General features: G+C 40.9%; 19 non-coding genes across 19 annotated transcripts; all 19 read left to right on the top strand.

Annotated features, from left to right (window-relative positions):
- Positions 1-1600: 1600 nt before the first annotated feature.
- On the top strand, positions 1601-1673 carry TRNAV-CAC (transfer RNA valine (anticodon CAC)). The gene has a single exon. It is a non-coding gene; the product is annotated as a tRNA-Val (tRNA).
- Positions 1674-2563: 890 nt separating this feature from the next.
- On the top strand, positions 2564-2636 carry TRNAM-CAU (transfer RNA methionine (anticodon CAU)). Its single transcript has one exon. It is a non-coding gene; the product is annotated as a tRNA-Met (tRNA).
- A 786-nt stretch (positions 2637-3422) lies between these two features.
- TRNAV-CAC (transfer RNA valine (anticodon CAC)) lies at positions 3423-3495 on the top strand. Its single transcript has one exon. It is a non-coding gene; the product is annotated as a tRNA-Val (tRNA).
- An 890-nt stretch (positions 3496-4385) lies between these two features.
- Positions 4386-4458, top strand: TRNAM-CAU (transfer RNA methionine (anticodon CAU)). Its single transcript has one exon. It is a non-coding gene; the product is annotated as a tRNA-Met (tRNA).
- A 1021-nt stretch (positions 4459-5479) lies between these two features.
- On the top strand, positions 5480-5552 carry TRNAV-CAC (transfer RNA valine (anticodon CAC)). The gene has a single exon. It is a non-coding gene; the product is annotated as a tRNA-Val (tRNA).
- Positions 5553-6442: 890 nt separating this feature from the next.
- Positions 6443-6515, top strand: TRNAM-CAU (transfer RNA methionine (anticodon CAU)). Its single transcript has one exon. It is a non-coding gene; the product is annotated as a tRNA-Met (tRNA).
- Positions 6516-7366: 851 nt separating this feature from the next.
- Positions 7367-7439, top strand: TRNAV-CAC (transfer RNA valine (anticodon CAC)). Its single transcript has one exon. It is a non-coding gene; the product is annotated as a tRNA-Val (tRNA).
- An 890-nt stretch (positions 7440-8329) lies between these two features.
- Positions 8330-8402, top strand: TRNAM-CAU (transfer RNA methionine (anticodon CAU)). The gene has a single exon. It is a non-coding gene; the product is annotated as a tRNA-Met (tRNA).
- An 851-nt stretch (positions 8403-9253) lies between these two features.
- Positions 9254-9326, top strand: TRNAV-CAC (transfer RNA valine (anticodon CAC)). Its single transcript has one exon. It is a non-coding gene; the product is annotated as a tRNA-Val (tRNA).
- An 890-nt stretch (positions 9327-10216) lies between these two features.
- Positions 10217-10289, top strand: TRNAM-CAU (transfer RNA methionine (anticodon CAU)). Its single transcript has one exon. It is a non-coding gene; the product is annotated as a tRNA-Met (tRNA).
- Positions 10290-11140: 851 nt separating this feature from the next.
- Positions 11141-11213, top strand: TRNAV-CAC (transfer RNA valine (anticodon CAC)). Its single transcript has one exon. It is a non-coding gene; the product is annotated as a tRNA-Val (tRNA).
- Positions 11214-12103: 890 nt separating this feature from the next.
- On the top strand, positions 12104-12176 carry TRNAM-CAU (transfer RNA methionine (anticodon CAU)). Its single transcript has one exon. It is a non-coding gene; the product is annotated as a tRNA-Met (tRNA).
- Positions 12177-13027: 851 nt separating this feature from the next.
- Positions 13028-13100, top strand: TRNAV-CAC (transfer RNA valine (anticodon CAC)). The gene has a single exon. It is a non-coding gene; the product is annotated as a tRNA-Val (tRNA).
- Positions 13101-13990: 890 nt separating this feature from the next.
- TRNAM-CAU (transfer RNA methionine (anticodon CAU)) lies at positions 13991-14063 on the top strand. The gene has a single exon. It is a non-coding gene; the product is annotated as a tRNA-Met (tRNA).
- An 851-nt stretch (positions 14064-14914) lies between these two features.
- On the top strand, positions 14915-14987 carry TRNAV-CAC (transfer RNA valine (anticodon CAC)). Its single transcript has one exon. It is a non-coding gene; the product is annotated as a tRNA-Val (tRNA).
- An 890-nt stretch (positions 14988-15877) lies between these two features.
- On the top strand, positions 15878-15951 carry TRNAM-CAU (transfer RNA methionine (anticodon CAU)). Its single transcript has one exon. It is a non-coding gene; the product is annotated as a tRNA-Met (tRNA).
- Positions 15952-16800: 849 nt separating this feature from the next.
- Positions 16801-16873, top strand: TRNAV-CAC (transfer RNA valine (anticodon CAC)). The gene has a single exon. It is a non-coding gene; the product is annotated as a tRNA-Val (tRNA).
- An 890-nt stretch (positions 16874-17763) lies between these two features.
- Positions 17764-17836, top strand: TRNAM-CAU (transfer RNA methionine (anticodon CAU)). The gene has a single exon. It is a non-coding gene; the product is annotated as a tRNA-Met (tRNA).
- An 850-nt stretch (positions 17837-18686) lies between these two features.
- On the top strand, positions 18687-18759 carry TRNAV-CAC (transfer RNA valine (anticodon CAC)). Its single transcript has one exon. It is a non-coding gene; the product is annotated as a tRNA-Val (tRNA).
- Positions 18760-19430: the final 671 nt, after the last annotated feature.

The following is a 19430-nucleotide window of genomic DNA, read 5'->3' as shown; positions in this document are numbered from 1 at the left end:
CCCTGCCTAAAATTAAACAAGACATTACAGTTACATCCTGTAGCCTGAAGAGGTTAATTTTATTCATTAACCATAGTGCAACAGCAAAACATAACTATAATTTACAAATCATCTTCTTGTAAATTAGTTACTAGTGAAGAGACAATTGAAGAACATTATTCATCGTTAATTCCAAATAGTGAAGCTGCCTTGTTAGCGCAGTAATTAGCGTGTCTGTCTCATAATCTGAAGGTTGTGAGATCGATCCTCACATGGGGCAATCTGTCTTTATCTTACTTCTTTCTATGTTGTCAAACCAGCCATATTGCTCTGAGACGACTTAGAGGTTGCACTGACAGCCCAAGGTTCCAGTGAGTGGGCAAGAACTGATTCATATGGCTATTGCCCTTGTCAGAGTTACACCCCAGTAGTGTAACTTATCAGCTCTGGTACCTGTGCAACAAATGGGTTATCGATCGATAGAGAAGAGACACACTCAGTTTTTTAGGGCTGAATGAGAATCAATTCTGACTGCCCCCTAGTCAGAAGGCTTTATTTATACATGAAAAGTGTGCTCGCAGGCACATTCGTTATCTAGAAATTATTGCATTTTCTCAAGAGAAAATTAGACATAGTCTCAACAGAAAGAGTCTATACATCTATTATTTCACTTCTCAGGGATGTTGCTGTAAATGTCAAGGCCTGTAACTCCTGTAACTCCTTATCTTCAAGGACGGTCCATAGCCTTAGTCTCCACCACGGCCTCTGGGCGTATTGCCAAGCTCAGCATATTCACATGAAAAAGAAACAGAAAAGCTGGTGTCAATATCATATTCAGAAAAACAAAGAAAAGCATCTTTTATTTTACAAGTTTGATCAATATATGTACTTTTTACCATATTAACTCTCAAACCCTCCTAATCACTTGAACCTGATGCTCAATAGGATTGCTGTGTTCAAAATGTGTAAGTGTCTGGGCACTTCAGCATAAAGTGATGGGAGACACCTAGTTGAGTGTAGTGTATTCCTTCATATGTAGGGATCTACTTATAGTGCAGAGGAGGTTTAGTTGAGATCAGATCTTCCCTAACACCAATACATCAAAAGTAAAATTGATCTTGTAACTATACAAGGTCTCCAACGTAATAACAAAAAAGTAAAACTTAGATCAAACAAAAAACAAATTTAAAGATAAAAAAAATGATGAAAACAAAATCTGACACTATTCCCTGTCCTTCTTCCCAGCATGAGGAAACCACTTTAATCACTGTGAGACACATATAAAAATGTCTGAAAGTCACACAAAATGAACGGCACTCCATAATTTAGGAAATTATACCAACACCCAAATATAGTACACTTATGTGGTGTGATGAGACACAAGGTGGGAAAGGACTGTCTCTGGATTCTGATTTTACTAAGAGACCACCCATCCAAGATGGACCCCTAATGAAGGACTAGGGAACAGGGACCTGGGTACATCGATATTGGTAGGATAACACCCTCAGACAGTCAGTGTAAATAATCAAATTTTTTTATCAAGTTGAGTCCAGATAGAGATCAAGTCAGAAAGGATCACTCTCTAATACAGTGTCAGAGGTCAGGACAGGACACAGCTGGTGTTTCTGTAGTGTAGTGGTTATCACGTTCGCCTCACACGCAAAAGGTCCCCAGTTCGAAACCGGGCAAAAACAGGCCTTAGTTCTCCTTTTATATAGGACATGTGAGATGTAAAATTGATATAATATCCTGTAAATACTATTTGTATCAACAGGAAGTTTTAATGGCATTGCATCAGTGTTCATTAGGGAAACTAGTGTATTGTAAGGAATAATACAACCCTGTAAGTAGCAAGTTATTTTTGGTACAGAATTTTAACAAGACAAACATAAGCATGCAGGATGTTCGAAACTAGAGTAGTGGGATCTGTAGGGGTGAGGGTATCAGAGTGAAGTTAGCCATGCATTGGGAAGGGGGGAACATTGTGGGGAGGTGGAGGGGCCCTTTTCTAATCATCTGTCCTGGGACCCATGATCTCTGATGACGGCCTTACCTCTTCCTATACAAGCAAGTTTTCTACTGGCTGTTCACATTGTTTGACTACACTGCTTGCTTACATGTACAACAACATCTATCTCTCCACCTTCATTCATGATTCAACAATCTTTTCCATACGCCTCCTGTATATCTTAGCAATAGCTCCTGTCGGGCACCTAACCTCTCTATGTCTTTCAGGATCAAGTCCCAGGGATGATGTCAATGAGGTTTCAGTGTGAGATGGAAAGGGGCATTGCTTCCCAGCTTCTATATTGAATGCTGTGCGGAAGCGATTTATCTGCCAGGAACCACTCATCATTGTTCTTGGCCATGACACAGGGATCTGTGACTTGCCGTAACTCATTGCCTAAAATTAAACAAGACATTACAGTTACATCCTGTAGCCTGAAAGGGTTAATTTTATTAATTAACCATAGAGCAACAGCGAAACATAACTATAATTTACAAAGCATCTTCTTGTAAATTAGTTACTAGTGAAGAGACAATTGAAGAACATTATTCAGCGTTAATTCCAAACAGTGTAGCTACCTCGTTAGCACAGTAGGTAGCACATCAGTCTCATAATCTGAAGGTCGTGAGTTCGATCCTCACATGGGGCAACCTGTCTTTTTCTCACCCCTCTCTATGTTCTTTCTATGTTGTCAAACCAGCCATATTGCTCTGAGACGACTTAGAGGTTGCACTGACAGCCCAAGGCTCAATAGGATTGCTGTGTTCAAAATGTGTAAGTGTCTGGGCACTTTAGCATAAAGTGATGGGAGACACCTAGTTGAGTGTAGTGTATTCCTTCATATGTAGGGATCTACTTATAGTGCAGAGGAGGTTTAGTTGAGATCAGATCTTCCCTAACACCAATACATCAAAAGTAAAATTGATCTTGTAACTATACAAGGTCTCCAACGTAATAGCAAAAAAGTAAAACTTAGATCAAACAAAAAACAAATTTAAAGATAAATAAATGATGAAAACAAAATCTGACACTATTCCCTGTCCTTCTCCCCAGCATGAGGAAACCACTTTAATCACTGTGAGACACATGCAAAAATGTCTGAATGTCACACAAAATGAACGGCACTCCATAATTTAGGAAATTATACCAACACCCAAATATAGTACACTTATGTGGTGTGATGAGACACAAGGTGGGAAAGGACTGTCTCTGGATTCTGATTTTACTAAGAGACCACCCATCCAAGATGGACCCCTAATGAAGGACTAGGGAACAGGGACCCTGGGTACATCGATATGGGTAGGCTAACACCCTCAGACAGTCAGTGTAAATAATCAAATTTTTTTATCAAGTTGAGTCCAGATAGAGATCACTAAATGTCAGAAAGGATCACTCTCTATTACAGTGTCAGAGGTCAGGACAGGTCACAGCTGGTGTTTCTGTAGTGTAGTGGTTATCACATTCACCTCACACGTGAAAGGTCCCCAGTTCGAAACCGGGCAGAAACAGGCCTTAGTTCTCCTTTTATATAGGACATGTGAGATGTAAAATTGATATAATATCCTGTAAATACTATTTGTATCAACAGGAAGTTTTAATGGCATTGCATCAGTGTTCATTAGGGAAACTAGTGTATTGTAAGGAATAATACAACCCTGTAAGTAGCAAGTTATTTTTGGTACAGAATTTTAACAAGACAAACATAAGCATGCAGGATGTTCGATACTAGAGTAGTGGGATCTGTAGGGGTGAGGGTGTCAGAGTGAAGTTAGCCATGCATTGGGAACGGGGGAACATTGTGGGGAGGTGGAGGGGCCCTGTTCTAATCATCTGTCCTGGGACCCATGATCTCTGATGACGGCCTTACCTCTTCCTATACAAGCAAGTATTCTACTGGCTGTTCCCATTGTTTGACTACACTGCTTGCTTACATGTACAACACCATCTATCTCTCCACCTTCATTCATGATTCAACAATCTTTTCCATACGCCTCCTGTATATCTTAGCAATAGCGCCTGTCGGGCACCTAACCTCTCTATGTCTTTTAGGAACAAGTCCCAGGGATGATGTCAATGAGGTTTCAGGGAGAGATAGAAAGGGGCATTGCTTCCCAGCTTCTATATTGAATGCTCTGCGGAAGCGATTTATCTGCCAGGAACCACTCATCATTGTTCTTGGCCATGACACAGGGATCTGTGACTTGCCGTAACTCCCTGCCTAAAATTAAACAAGACATTACAGTTACATCCTGTAGCCTGAAGTAGTTAATTTTATTCATTAACCATAGAGCAACAGCGAAACATAACTATAATTTACAAAGCATCTTCTTGTAAATTAGTTACTAGTGAAGAGACAATTGAAGAACATTATTCAGCGTTAATTCCAAACAGTGTAGCTGCCTCGTTAGCGCAGTAGGTAGCGCGTCAGTCTCATAATCTGAAGGTCGTGAGTTCGATCCTCACATGGGGCAACCTGTCTTTTTCTCACCCCTCTCTATGTTCTCTCTATGTTCTCTCTATGTTCTCTCTATGTTCTCTCTATGTTCTCTCTATGTTCTCTCTATGTTCTCTCTATGTTCTCTCTATGTTCTCTCTATGTTCTCTCTATGTTCTCTCTATGTTCTCTCTATGTTCTCTCTATGTTCTCTCTATGTTCTCTCTATGTTCTCTCTATGTTCTCTCTATGTTCTCTCTATGTTCTCTCTATGTTCTCTCTATGTTCTCAAACCAGCCATATTGCTCTGAGACGACTTAGAGGTTGCACTGACAGCCCAAGGTTCCAGTGAGTGGGCAAGAACTGATTCATATGGCTATTGCCCTCCTAATCACTTGAACCTGATGCTCAATAGGATTGCTGTGTTCAAAATGTGTAAGTGTCTGGGCACTTCAGCATAAAGTGATGGGAGACACCTAGTTGAGTGTAGTGTATTCCTAGTTGAGATCAGATCTTCACTAACACCAATACATAAAAAGTAAAATTGATCTTGTAACTATACAAGGTCTCCAACGTAATAGCAAAAAAGTAAAACTTAGATCAAACAAAAAACAAATTTAAAGATAAATAAATGATGAAAACAAAATCTGACACTATTCCCTGTCCTTCTCCCCAGCATGAGGAAACCACTTTAATCACTGTGAGACACATGCAAAAATGTCTGAATGTCACACAAAATGAACGGCACTCCATAATTTAGGATATTTTACCAACACCCAAATATAGTACACTTATGTGGTGTGATGAGACACAAGGTGGGAAAGGACTGTCTCTGGATTCTGATTTTACTAAGAGACCACCCATCCAAGATGGACCCCTAATGAAGGACTAGGAAACAGGGACCCTGGGTACATCGATATGGGTAGGATAACACCCTCAGACAGTCAGTGTAAATAATCACATTTTTTTATCAAGTTGAGTCCAGATAGAGATCATTAAATGTCAGAAAGGATCACTCTCTATTACAGTGTCAGAGGTCAGGACAGGTCACAGCTGGTGTTTCTGTAGTGTAGTGGTTATCACATTCGCCTCACACGCGAAAGGTCCCCAGTTCGAAACTGGGCAGAAACAGGCCTTAGTTCTCCTTTTATATAGGACATGTGAGATGTAAACTTGATATAATATCCTGTAAATACTATTTGTATCAACAGGAAGTTTTAATGGCATTGCATCAGTGTTCATTAGGGAAACTAGTGTATTGAAAGGAATAATACAACCCTGTAAGTAGCAAGTTATTTTTGGTACAGAATTTTAACAAGACAAACATAAGCATGCAGGATGTTCGATACTAGAGTAGTGGGATCTGTAGGGGTGAGGGTGTCAGAGTGAAGTTAGCCATGCATTGGGAAGGGGGGAACATTGTGGGGAGGTGGAGGGGCCCTGTTCTAATCATCTGTCCTGGGACCCATGATCTCTGATGACGGCCTTACCTCTTCCTATACAAGCAAGTTTTCTACTGGCTGTTCCCATTGTTTGACTACACTGCTTGCTTACATGTACAACACCATCTATCTCTCCACCTTCATTCATGATTCAACAATCTTTTCCATACGCCTCCTGTATATCTTAGCAATAGCTCCTGTCGGGCACCTAACCTCTCTATGTCTTTCAGGAACAAGTCCCAGGGATGATGTCAATGAGGTTTCAGGGAGAGATAGAAAGGGGCATTGCTTCCTAGCTTCTATATTGAATGCTGTGCGGAAGCGATTTATCTGCCAGGAACCACTCATCATTGTTCTTGGCCATGACACAGGGATCTGTGACTTGCCGTAACTCCCTGCCTAAAATTAAACAAGACATTACAGTTACATCCTGTAGCCTGAAGGGGTTAATTTTATTAATTAACCATAGAGCAACAGTGAAACATAACTATAATTTACAAAGCATCTTCTTGTAAATTAGTTACTAGTGAAGAGACAATTGAAGAACATTATTCAGCGTTAATTCCAAGCAGTGTAGCTGCCTCGTTAGCGCAGTAGGTAGCGCGTCAGTCTCATAATCTGAAGGTCGTGAGTTCGATCCTCACATGGGGCAACCTGTCTTTTTCTCACCCCTCTCTATGTTCTTTCTATGTTGTCAAACCAGCCATATTGCTCTGAGACGACTTAGAGGTTGCACTGACAGCCCAAGGTTCCAGTGAGTGGGCAAGAACTGATTCATATGGCTATTGCCCTCCTAATCACTTGAACCTGATGCTCAATAGGATTGCTGTGTTCAAAATGTGTAAGTGTCTGGGCACTTCAGCATAAAGTGATGGGAGACACCTAGTTGAGTGTAGTGTATTCCTTCATATGTAGGGATCTACTTATAGTGCAGAGGAGGTTTAGTTGAGATCAGATCTTCCCTAACACCAATACATCAAAAGTAAAATTGATCTTGTAACTATACAAGGTCTCCAACGTAATAGCAAAAAAGTAAAACTTAGATCAAACAAAAAACAAATTTAAAGATAAAAAAAATGATGAAAACAAAATCTGACACTATTCCCTGTCCTTCTTCCCAGCATGAGGAAACCACTTTAATCACTGTGAGACACATGCAAAAATGTCTGAATGTCACACAAAATGAACGGCACTCCATAATTTAGGAAATTTTACCAACACCCAAATATAGTACACTTATGTGGTGTGATGAGACACAAGGTGGGAAAGGACTGTCTCTGGATTCTGATTTTACTAAGAGACCACCCATCCAAGATGGACCCCTAATGAAGGACTAGGAAACAGGGACCCTGGGTACATCGATATGGGTAGGATAACACCCTCAGACAGTCAGTGTAAATAATCACATTTTTTTATCAAGTTGAGTCCAGATAGAGATCATTAAATGTCAGAAAGGATCACTCTCTATTACAGTGTCAGAGGTCAGGACAGGTCACAGCTGGTGTTTCTGTAGTGTAGTGGTTATCACGTTCGCCTCACACGCGAAAGGTCCCCAGTTCAAAACTGGGCAGAAACAGGCCTTAGTTCTCCTTTTATATAGGACATGTGAGATGTAAAATTGATATAATATCCTGTAAATACTATTTGTATCAACAGGAAGTTTTAATGGCATTGCATCAGTGTTCATTAGGGAAACTAGTGTATTGAAAGGAATAATACAACCCTGTAAGTAGCAAGTTATTTTTGGTACAGAATTTTAACAAGACAAACATAAGCATGCAGGATGTTCGATACTAGAGTAGTGGGATCTGTAGGGGTGAGGGTGTCAGAGTGAAGTTAGCCATGCATTGGGAAGGGGGGAACATTGTGGGGAGGTGGAAGGGCCCTGTTCTAATCATCTGTCCTGGGACCCATGATCTCTGATGACGGCCTTACCTCTTCCTATACAAGCAAGTTTTCTACTGGCTGTTCCCATTGTTTGACTACACTGCTTGCTTACATGTACAACACCATCTATCTCTCCACCTTCATTCATGATTCAACAATCTTTTCCATACGCCTCCTGTATATCTTAGCAATAGCTCCTGTCGGGCACCTAACCTCTCTATGTCTTTCAGGAACAAGTCCCAGGGATGATGTCAATGAGGTTTCAGGGAGAGATAGAAAGGGGCATTGCTTCCTAGCTTCTATATTGAATGCTGTGCGGAAGCGATTTATCTGCCAGGAACCACTCATCATTGTTCTTGGCCATGACACAGGGATCTGTGACTTGCCGTAACTCCCTGCCTAAAATTAAACAAGACATTACAGTTACATCCTGTAGCCTGAAGGGGTTAATTTTATTAATTAACCATAGAGCAACAGCGAAACATAACTATAATTTACAAAGCATCTTCTTGTAAATTAGTTACTAGTGAAGAGACAATTGAAGAACATTATTCAGCGTTAATTCCAAACAGTGTAGCTGCCTCGTTAGCGCAGTAGGTAGCGCATCAGTCTCATAATCTGAAGGTCGTGAGTTCGATCCTCACATGGGGCAACCAGTCTTTTTCTCACCCCTCTCTATGTTCTTTCTATGTTGTCAAACCAGCCATATTGCTCTGAGACGACTTAGAGGTTGCACTGACAGCCCAAGGTTCCAGTGAGTGGGCAAGAACTGATTCATATGGCTATTGCCCTCCTAATCACTTGAACCTGATGCTCAATAGGATTGCTGTGTTCAAAATGTGTAAGTGTCTGGGCACTTCAGCATAAAGTGATGGGAGACACCTAGTTGAGTGTAGTGTATTCCTTCATATGTAGGGATCTACTTATAGTGCAGAGGAGGTTTAGTTGAGATCAGATCTTCCCTAACACCAATACATCAAAAGTAAAATTGATCTTGTAACTATACAAGGTCTCCAACGTAATAGCAAAAAAGTAAAACTTAGATCAAACAAAAAACAAATTTAAAGATAAAAAAAATGATGAAAACAAAATCTGACACTATTCCCTGTCCTTCTTCCCAGCATGAGGAAACCACTTTAATCACTGTGAGACACATGCAAAAATGTCTGAATGTCACACAAAATGAACGGCACTCCATAATTTAGGAAATTTTACCAACACCCAAATATAGTACACTTATGTGGTGTGATGAGACACAAGGTGGGAAAGGACTGTCTCTGGATTCTGATTTTACTAAGAGACCACCCATCCAAGATGGACCCCTAATGAAGGACTAGGAAACAGGGACCCTGGGTACATCGATATGGGTAGGATAACACCCTCAGACAGTCAGTGTAAATAATCACATTTTTTTATCAAGTTGAGTCCAGATAGAGATCATTAAATGTCAGAAAGGATCACTCTCTATTACAGTGTCAGAGGTCAGGACAGGTCACAGCTGGTGTTTCTGTAGTGTAGTGGTTATCACGTTCGCCTCACACGCGAAAGGTCCCCAGTTCAAAACTGGGCAGAAACAGGCCTTAGTTCTCCTTTTATATAGGACATGTGAGATGTAAAATTGATATAATATCCTGTAAATACTATTTGTATCAACAGGAAGTTTTAATGGCATTGCATCAGTGTTCATTAGGGAAACTAGTGTATTGAAAGGAATAATACAACCCTGTAAGTAGCAAGTTATTTTTGGTACAGAATTTTAACAAGACAAACATAAGCATGCAGGATGTTCGATACTAGAGTAGTGGGATCTGTAGGGGTGAGGGTGTCAGAGTGAAGTTAGCCATGCATTGGGAAGGGGGGAACATTGTGGGGAGGTGGAAGGGCCCTGTTCTAATCATCTGTCCTGGGACCCATGATCTCTGATGACGGCCTTACCTCTTCCTATACAAGCAAGTTTTCTACTGGCTGTTCCCATTGTTTGACTACACTGCTTGCTTACATGTACAACACCATCTATCTCTCCACCTTCATTCATGATTCAACAATCTTTTCCATACGCCTCCTGTATATCTTAGCAATAGCTCCTGTCGGGCACCTAACCTCTCTATGTCTTTCAGGAACAAGTCCCAGGGATGATGTCAATGAGGTTTCAGGGAGAGATAGAAAGGGGCATTGCTTCCTAGCTTCTATATTGAATGCTGTGCGGAAGCGATTTATCTGCCAGGAACCACTCATCATTGTTCTTGGCCATGACACAGGGATCTGTGACTTGCCGTAACTCCCTGCCTAAAATTAAACAAGACATTACAGTTACATCCTGTAGCCTGAAGGGGTTAATTTTATTAATTAACCATAGAGCAACAGCGAAACATAACTATAATTTACAAAGCATCTTCTTGTAAATTAGTTACTAGTGAAGAGACAATTGAAGAACATTATTCAGCGTTAATTCCAAACAGTGTAGCTGCCTCGTTAGCACAGTAGGTAGCGCGTCAGTCTCATAATCTGAAGGTCGTGAGTTCGATCCTCACATGGGGCAACCTGTCTTTTTCTCACCCCTCTCTATGTTCTTTCTATGTTGTCAAACCAGCCATATTGCTCTGAGACGACTTAGAGGTTGCACTGACAGCCCAAGGTTCCAGTGAGTGGGCAAGAACTGATTCATATGGCTATTGCCCTCCTAATCACTTGAACCTGATGCTCAATAGGATTGCTGTGTTCAAAATGTGTAAGTGTCTGGGCACTTCAGCATAAAGTGATGGGAGACACCTAGTTGAGTGTAGTGTATTCCTTCATATGTAGGGATCTACTTATAGTGCAGAGGAGGTTTAGTTGAGATCAGATCTTCCCTAACACCAATACATCAAAAGTAAAATTGATCTTGTAACTATACAAGGTCTCCAACGTAATAGCAAAAAAGTAAAACTTAGATCAAACAAAAAACAAATTTAAAGATAAAAAAAATGATGAAAACAAAATCTGACACTATTCCCTGTCCTTCTTCCCAGCATGAGGAAACCACTTTAATCACTGTGAGACACATGCAAAAATGTCTGAATGTCACACAAAATGAACGGCACTCCATAATTTAGGAAATTTTACCAACACCCAAATATAGTACACTTATGTGGTGTGATGAGACACAAGGTGGGAAAGGACTGTCTCTGGATTCTGATTTTACTAAGAGACCACCCATCCAAGATGGACCCCTAATGAAGGACTAGGAAACAGGGACCCTGGGTACATCGATATGGGTAGGATAACACCCTCAGACAGTCAGTGTAAATAATCACATTTTTTTATCAAGTTGAGTCCAGATAGAGATCATTAAATGTCAGAAAGGATCACTCTCTATTACAGTGTCAGAGGTCAGGACAGGTCACAGCTGGTGTTTCTGTAGTGTAGTGGTTATCACGTTCGCCTCACACGCGAAAGGTCCCCAGTTCAAAACTGGGCAGAAACAGGCCTTAGTTCTCCTTTTATATAGGACATGTGAGATGTAAAATTGATATAATATCCTGTAAATACTATTTGTATCAACAGGAAGTTTTAATGGCATTGCATCAGTGTTCATTAGGGAAACTAGTGTATTGAAAGGAATAATACAACCCTGTAAGTAGCAAGTTATTTTTGGTACAGAATTTTAACAAGACAAACATAAGCATGCAGGATGTTCGATACTAGAGTAGTGGGATCTGTAGGGGTGAGGGTGTCAGAGTGAAGTTAGCCATGCATTGGGAAGGGGGGAACATTGTGGGGAGGTGGAAGGGCCCTGTTCTAATCATCTGTCCTGGGACCCATGATCTCTGATGACGGCCTTACCTCTTCCTATACAAGCAAGTTTTCTACTGGCTGTTCCCATTGTTTGACTACACTGCTTGCTTACATGTACAACACCATCTATCTCTCCACCTTCATTCATGATTCAACAATCTTTTCCATACGCCTCCTGTATATCTTAGCAATAGCTCCTGTCGGGCACCTAACCTCTCTATGTCTTTCAGGAACAAGTCCCAGGGATGATGTCAATGAGGTTTCAGGGAGAGATAGAAAGGGGCATTGCTTCCTAGCTTCTATATTGAATGCTGTGCGGAAGCGATTTATCTGCCAGGAACCACTCATCATTGTTCTTGGCCATGACACAGGGATCTGTGACTTGCCGTAACTCCCTGCCTAAAATTAAACAAGACATTACAGTTACATCCTGTAGCCTGAAGGGGTTAATTTTATTAATTAACCATAGAGCAACAGCGAAACATAACTATAATTTACAAAGCATCTTCTTGTAAATTAGTTACTAGTGAAGAGACAATTGAAGAACATTATTCAGCGTTAATTCCAAACAGTGTAGCTGCCTCGTTAGCACAGTAGGTAGCGCGTCAGTCTCATAATCTGAAGGTCGTGAGTTCGATCCTCACATGGGGCAACCTGTCTTTTTCTCACCCCTCTCTATGTTCTTTCTATGTTGTCAAACCAGCCATATTGCTCTGAGACGACTTAGAGGTTGCACTGACAGCCCAAGGTTCCAGTGAGTGGGCAAGAACTGATTCATATGGCTATTGCCCTCCTAATCACTTGAACCTGATGCTCAATAGGATTGCTGTGTTCAAAATGTGTAAGTGTCTGGGCACTTCAGCATAAAGTGATGGGAGACACCTAGTTGAGTGTAGTGTATTCCTTCATATGTAGGGATCTACTTATAGTGCAGAGGAGGTTTAGTTGAGATCAGATCTTCCCTAACACCAATACATCAAAAGTAAAATTGATCTTGTAACTATACAAGGTCTCCAACGTAATAGCAAAAAAGTAAAACTTAGATCAAACAAAAAACAAATTTAAAGATAAAAAAAATGATGAAAACAAAATCTGACACTATTCCCTGTCCTTCTTCCCAGCATGAGGAAACCACTTTAATCACTGTGAGACACATGCAAAAATGTCTGAATGTCACACAAAATGAACGGCACTCCATAATTTAGGAAATTTTACCAACACCCAAATATAGTACACTTATGTGGTGTGATGAGACACAAGGTGGGAAAGGACTGTCTCTGGATTCTGATTTTACTAAGAGACCACCCATCCAAGATGGACCCCTAATGAAGGACTAGGAAACAGGGACCCTGGGTACATCGATATGGGTAGGATAACACCCTCAGACAGTCAGTGTAAATAATCACATTTTTTTATCAAGTTGAGTCCAGATAGAGATCATTAAATGTCAGAAAGGATCACTCTCTATTACAGTGTCAGAGGTCAGGACAGGTCACAGCTGGTGTTTCTGTAGTGTAGTGGTTATCACGTTCGCCTCACACGCGAAAGGTCCCCAGTTCAAAACTGGGCAGAAACAGGCCTTAGTTCTCCTTTTATATAGGACATGTGAGATGTAAAATTGATATAATATCCTGTAAATACTATTTGTATCAACAGGAAGTTTTAATGGCATTGCATCAGTGTTCATTAGGGAAACTAGTGTATTGAAAGGAATAATACAACCCTGTAAGTAGCAAGTTATTTTTGGTACAGAATTTTAACAAGACAAACATAAGCATGCAGGATGTTCGATACTAGAGTAGTGGGATCTGTAGGGGTGAGGGTGTCAGAGTGAAGTTAGCCATGCATTGGGAAGGGGGGAACATTGTGGGGAGGTGGAAGGGCCCTGTTCTAATCATCTGTCCTGGGACCCATGATCTCTGATGACGGCCTTACCTCTTCCTATACAAGCAAGTTTTCTACTGGCTGTTCCCATTGTTTGACTACACTGCTTGCTTACATGTACAACACCATCTATCTCTCCACCTTCATTCATGATTCAACAATCTTTTCCATACGCCTCCTGTATATCTTAGCAATAGCTCCTGTCGGGCACCTAACCTCTCTATGTCTTTCAGGAACAAGTCCCAGGGATGATGTCAATGAGGTTTCAGGGAGAGATAGAAAGGGGCATTGCTTCCTAGCTTCTATATTGAATGCTGTGCGGAAGCGATTTATCTGCCAGGAACCACTCATCATTGTTCTTGGCCATGACACAGGGATCTGTGACTTGCCGTAACTCCCTGCCTAAAATTAAACAAGACATTACAGTTACATCCTGTAGCCTGAAGGGGTTAATTTTATTAATTAACCATAGAGCAACAGCGAAACATAACTATAATTTACAAAGCATCTTCTTGTAAATTAGTTACTAGTGAAGAGACAATTGAAGAACATTATTCAGCGTTAATTCCAAACAGTGTAGCTGCCTCGTTAGCACAGTAGGTAGCGCGTCAGTCTCATAATCTGAAGGTCATGAGTTCGATCCTCACATGGGGCAACCTGTCTTTTTCTCACCCCTCTCTATGTTCTTTCTATGTTGTCAAACCAGCCATATTGCTCTGAGACGACTTAGAGGTTGCACTGACAGCCCAAGGTTCCAGTGAGTGGGCAAGAACTGATTCATATGGCTATTGCCCTCCTAATCACTTGAACCTGATGCTCAATAGGATTGCTGTGTTCAAAATGTGTAAGTGTCTGGGCACTTCAGCATAAAGTGATGGGAGACACCTAGTTGAGTGTAGTGTATTCCTTCATATGTAGGGATCTACTTATAGTGCAGAGGAGGTTTAGTTGAGATCAGATCTTCCCTAACACCAATACATCAAAAGTAAAATTGATCTTGTAACTATACAAGGTCTCCAACGTAATAGCAAAAAAGTAAAACTTAGATCAAACAAAAAACAAATTTAAAGATAAAAAAAATGATGAAAACAAAATCTGACACTATTCCCTGTCCTTCTTCCCAGCATGAGGAAACCACTTTAATCACTGTGAGACACATGCAAAAATGTCTGAATGTCACACAAAATGAACGGCACTCCATAATTTAGGAAATTTTACCAACACCCAAATATAGTACACTTATGTGGTGTGATGAGACACAAGGTGGGAAAGGACTGTCTCTGGATTCTGATTTTACTAAGAGACCACCCATCCAAGATGGACCCCTAATGAAGGACTAGGAAACAGGGACCCTGGGTACATCGATATGGGTAGGATAACACCCTCAGACAGTCAGTGTAAATAATCACATTTTTTTATCAAGTTGAGTCCAGATAGAGATCATTAAATGTCAGAAAGGATCACTCTCTATTACAGTGTCAGAGGTCAGGACAGGTCACAGCTGGTGTTTCTGTAGTGTAGTGGTTATCACGTTCGCCTCACACGCGAAAGGTCCCCAGTTCAAAACTGGGCAGAAACAGGCCTTAGTTCTCCTTTTATATAGGACATGTGAGATGTAAAATTGATATAATATCCTGTAAATACTATTTGTATCAACAGGAAGTTTTAATGGCATTGCATCAGTGTTCATTAGGGAAACTAGTGTATTGAAAGGAATAATACAACCCTGTAAGTAGCAAGTTATTTTTGGTACAGAATTTTAACAAGACAAACATAAGCATGCAGGATGTTCGATACTAGAGTAGTGGGATCTGTAGGGGTGAGGGTGTCAGAGTGAAGTTAGCCATGCATTGGGAAGGGGGGAACATTGTGGGGAGGTGGAAGGGCCCTGTTCTAATCATCTGTCCTGGGACCCATGATCTCTGATGACGGCCTTACCTCTTCCTATACAAGCAAGTTTTCTACTGGCTGTTCCCATTGTTTGACTACACTGCTTGCTTACATGTACAACACCATCTATCTCTCCACCTTCATTCATGATTCAACAATCTTTTCCATACGCCTCCTGTATATCTTAGCAATAGCTCCTGTCGGGCACCTAACCTCTCTATGTCTTTCAGGAACAAGTCCCAGGGATGATGTCAATGAGGTTTCAGGGAGAGATAGAAAGGGGCATTGCTTCCTAGCTTCTATATTGAATGCTGTGCGGAAGCGATTTATCTGCCAGGAACCACTCATCATTGTTCTTGGCCATGACACAGGGATCTGTGACTTGCCGTAACTCCCTGCCTAAAATTAAACAAGACATTACAGTTACATCCTGTAGCCTGAAGGGGTTAATTTTATTAATTAACCATAGAGCAACAGCGAAACATAACTATAATTTACAAAGCATCTTCTTGTAAATTAGTTACTAGTGAAGAGACAATTGAAGAACATTATTCAGCGTTAATTCCAAACAGTGTAGCTGCCTCGTTAGCACAGTAGGTAGCGCGTCAGTCTCATAATCTGAAGGTCGTGAGTTTCGATCCTCACATGGGGCAACCTGTCTTTTTCTCACCCCTCTCTATGTTCTTTCTATGTTGTCAAACCAGCCATATTGCTCTGAGACGACTTAGAGGTTGCACTGACAGCCCAAGGTTCCAGTGAGTGGGCAAGAACTGATTCATATGGCTATTGCCCTCCTAATCACTTGAACCTGATGCTCAATAGGATTGCTGTGTTCAAAATGTGTAAGTGTCTGGGCACTTCAGCATAAAGTGATGGGAGACACCTAGTTGAGTGTAGTGTATTCCTTCATATGTAGGGATCTACTTATAGTGCAGAGGAGGTTTAGTTGAGATCAGATCTTCCCTAACACCAATACATCAAAAGTAAAATTGATCTTGTAACTATACAAGGTCTCCAACGTAATAGCAAAAAAAGTAAAACTTAGATCAAACAAAAAACAAATTTAAAGATAAAAAAAATGATGAAAACAAAATCTGACACTATTCCCTGTCCTTCCCAGCATGAGGAAACCACTTTAATCACTGTGAGACACATGCAAAAATGTCTGAATGTCACACAAAATGAACGGCACTCCATAATTTAGGAAATTTTACCAACACCCAAATATAGTACACTTATGTGGTGTGATGAGACACAAGGTGGGAAAGGACTGTCTCTGGATTCTTATTTTACTAAGAGACCACCCATCCAAGATGGACCCCTAATGAAGGACTAGGAAACAGGGACCCTGGGTACATCGATATGGGTAGGATAACACCCTCAGACAGTCAGTGTAAATAATCACATTTTTTTATCAAGTTGAGTCCAGATAGAGATCATTAAATGTCAGAAAGGATCACTCTCTATTACAGTGTCAGAGGTCAGGACAGGTCACAGCTGGTGTTTCTGTAGTGTAGTGGTTATCACGTTCGCCTCACACGCGAAAGGTCCCCAGTTCAAAACTGGGCAGAAACAGGCCTTAGTTCTCCTTTTATATAGGACATGTGAGATGTAAAATTGATATAATATCCTGTAAATACTATTTGTATCAACAGGAAGTTTTAATGGCATTGCATCAGTGTTCATTAGGGAAACTAGTGTATTGAAAGGAATAATACAACCCTATAAGTAGCAAGTTATTTTTGGTACAGAATTTTAACAAGACAAATATAAGCATGCAGGATGTTCGATACTAGAGTAGTGGGATCTGTAGGGGTGAGGGTGTCAGAGTGAAGTTAGCCATGCATTGGGAAGGGGGGAACATTGTGGGGAGGTGGAGGGGCCCTGTTCTAATCATCTGTCCTGGGACCCATGATCTCTGATGACGGCCTTACCTCTTCCTATACAAGCAAGTTTTCTACTGGCTGTTCCCATTGTTTGACTACACTGCTTGCTTACATGTACAACACCATCTATCTCTCCACCTTCATTCATGATTCAACAATCTTTTCCATACGCCTCCTGTATATCTTAGCAATAGCTCCTGTCGGGCACCTAACCTCTCTATGTCTTTCAGGAACAAATCCCAGGGATGATGTCAATGAGGTTTCAGGGAGAGATAGAAAGGGGCATTGCTTCCCAGCTTCTATATTGAATGCTGTGCGGAAGCGATTTATCTGCCAGGAACCACTCATCATTGTTCTTGGCCATGACACAGGGATCTGTGACTTGCCGTAACTCCCTGCCTAAAATTAAACAAGACATTACAGTTACATCCTGTAGCCTGAAGGGGTTAATTTTATTAATTAACCATAGAGCAACAGCGAAACATAACTATAATTTACAAAGCATCTTCTTGTAAATTAGTTACTAGTGAAGAGACAATTGAAGAACATTATTCAGCATTAATTCCAAACAGTGTAGCTGCCTCGTTAGCGCAGTAGGTGGCGCGTCAGTCTCATAATCTGAAGGTCGTGAGTTCGATCCTCACATGGGGCAACCTGTCTTTTTCTCACCCCTCTCTATGTTCTTTCTATGTTGTCAAACCAGCCATATTGCTCTGAGACGACTTAGAGGTTGCACTGACAGCCCAAGGTTCCAGTGAGTGGGCAAGAACTGATTCATATGGCTATTGCCCTCCTAATCACTTGAACCTGATGCTCAATAGGATTGCTGTGTTCAAAATGTGTAAGTGTCTGGGCACTTCAGCATAAAGTGATGGGAGACACCTAGTTGAGTGTAGTGTATTCCTTCATATGTAGGGATCTACTTATAGTGCAGAATAGGTTTAGTTGAGATCAGATCTTCCCTAACACCAATACATCAAAAGTAAAATTGATCTTGTAACTATACAAGGTCTCCAACGTAATAGCAAAAAAGTAAAACTTAGATCAAACAAAAAACAAATTTAAAGATAAAAAAATGATGAAAACAAAATCTGACACTATTCCCTGTCCTTCTTCCCAGCATGAGGAAACCACTTTAATCACTGTGAGACACATGCAAAAATGTCTGAATGTCACACAAAATGAACGGCACTCCATAATTTAGGAAATTTTACCAACACCCAAATATAGTACACTTATGTGGTGTGATGAGACACAAGGTGGGAAAGGACTGTCTCTGGATTCTGATTTTACTAAGAGACCACCCATCCAAGATGGACCCCTAATGAAGGACTAGGAAACAGGGACCCTGTGTACATCGATATGGGTAGGATAACACCCTCAGACAGTCAGTGTAAATAATCACATTTTTTTATCAAGTTGAGTCCAGATAGAGATCACTAAATGTCAGAAAGGATCACTCTCTATTACAGTGTCAGAGGTCAGGACAGGTCACAGCTGGCGTTTCTGTAGTGTAGTGGTTATCACGTTCGCCTCACACGCGAAAGATCCGTGGGTCGAAACCAGGCAGAAACAGGCCTTAGTTCTCCTTTTATATAGGACATGTGAGATGTAAAATTGATATAATATCCTGTAAATACTATTTGTATCAACAGGAAGTTTTAATGGCATTGCATCAGTGTTCATTAGGGAAACTAGTGTATTGTAAGGAATAATACAACCCTGTAAGTGGCAAGTTATTTTTGGTACAGAATTTTAACAAGACAAACATAAGCATGCAGGATGTACGATAGTAGAGTAGTGGGATCTGTAGGGGTGAGGGTGTCAGAGTGAAGTTAGCCATGCATTGGGAACGGGGGAACATTGTGGGGAGGTGGAGGGGCCCTGTTCTAATCATCTGTCCTGGGACCCATGATCTCTGATGACGGCCTTACCTCTTCCTATACAAGCAAGTTTTCTACAGGCTGTTCCCATTGTTTGACTACACTGCTTGCTTACATGTACAACACCATCTATCTCTCCACCTTCATTCATGATTCAACAATCTTTTCCATACGCCTCCTGTATATCTTAGCAATAGCTCCTGTCGGGCACCTAACCTCTCTATGTCTTTCAGGAACAAGTCCCAGAGATGATGTCAATGAGGTTTCAGGGAGAGATAGAAAGGGGCATTGCTTCCTAGCTTCTATATTGAATGCTGTGCGGAAGCGATTTATCTGCAGGAACCACTCATCATTGTTCTTGGA

Source organism: Mixophyes fleayi, assembly GCF_038048845.1.
Source record: "Mixophyes fleayi isolate aMixFle1 chromosome 4 unlocalized genomic scaffold, aMixFle1.hap1 SUPER_4_unloc_2, whole genome shotgun sequence".
NCBI lineage: Eukaryota > Metazoa > Chordata > Amphibia > Anura > Limnodynastidae > Mixophyes > Mixophyes fleayi.
Note: the sequence above shows the minus strand (reverse complement) of the source record. Positions and strands in the feature narration are given on the sequence as shown.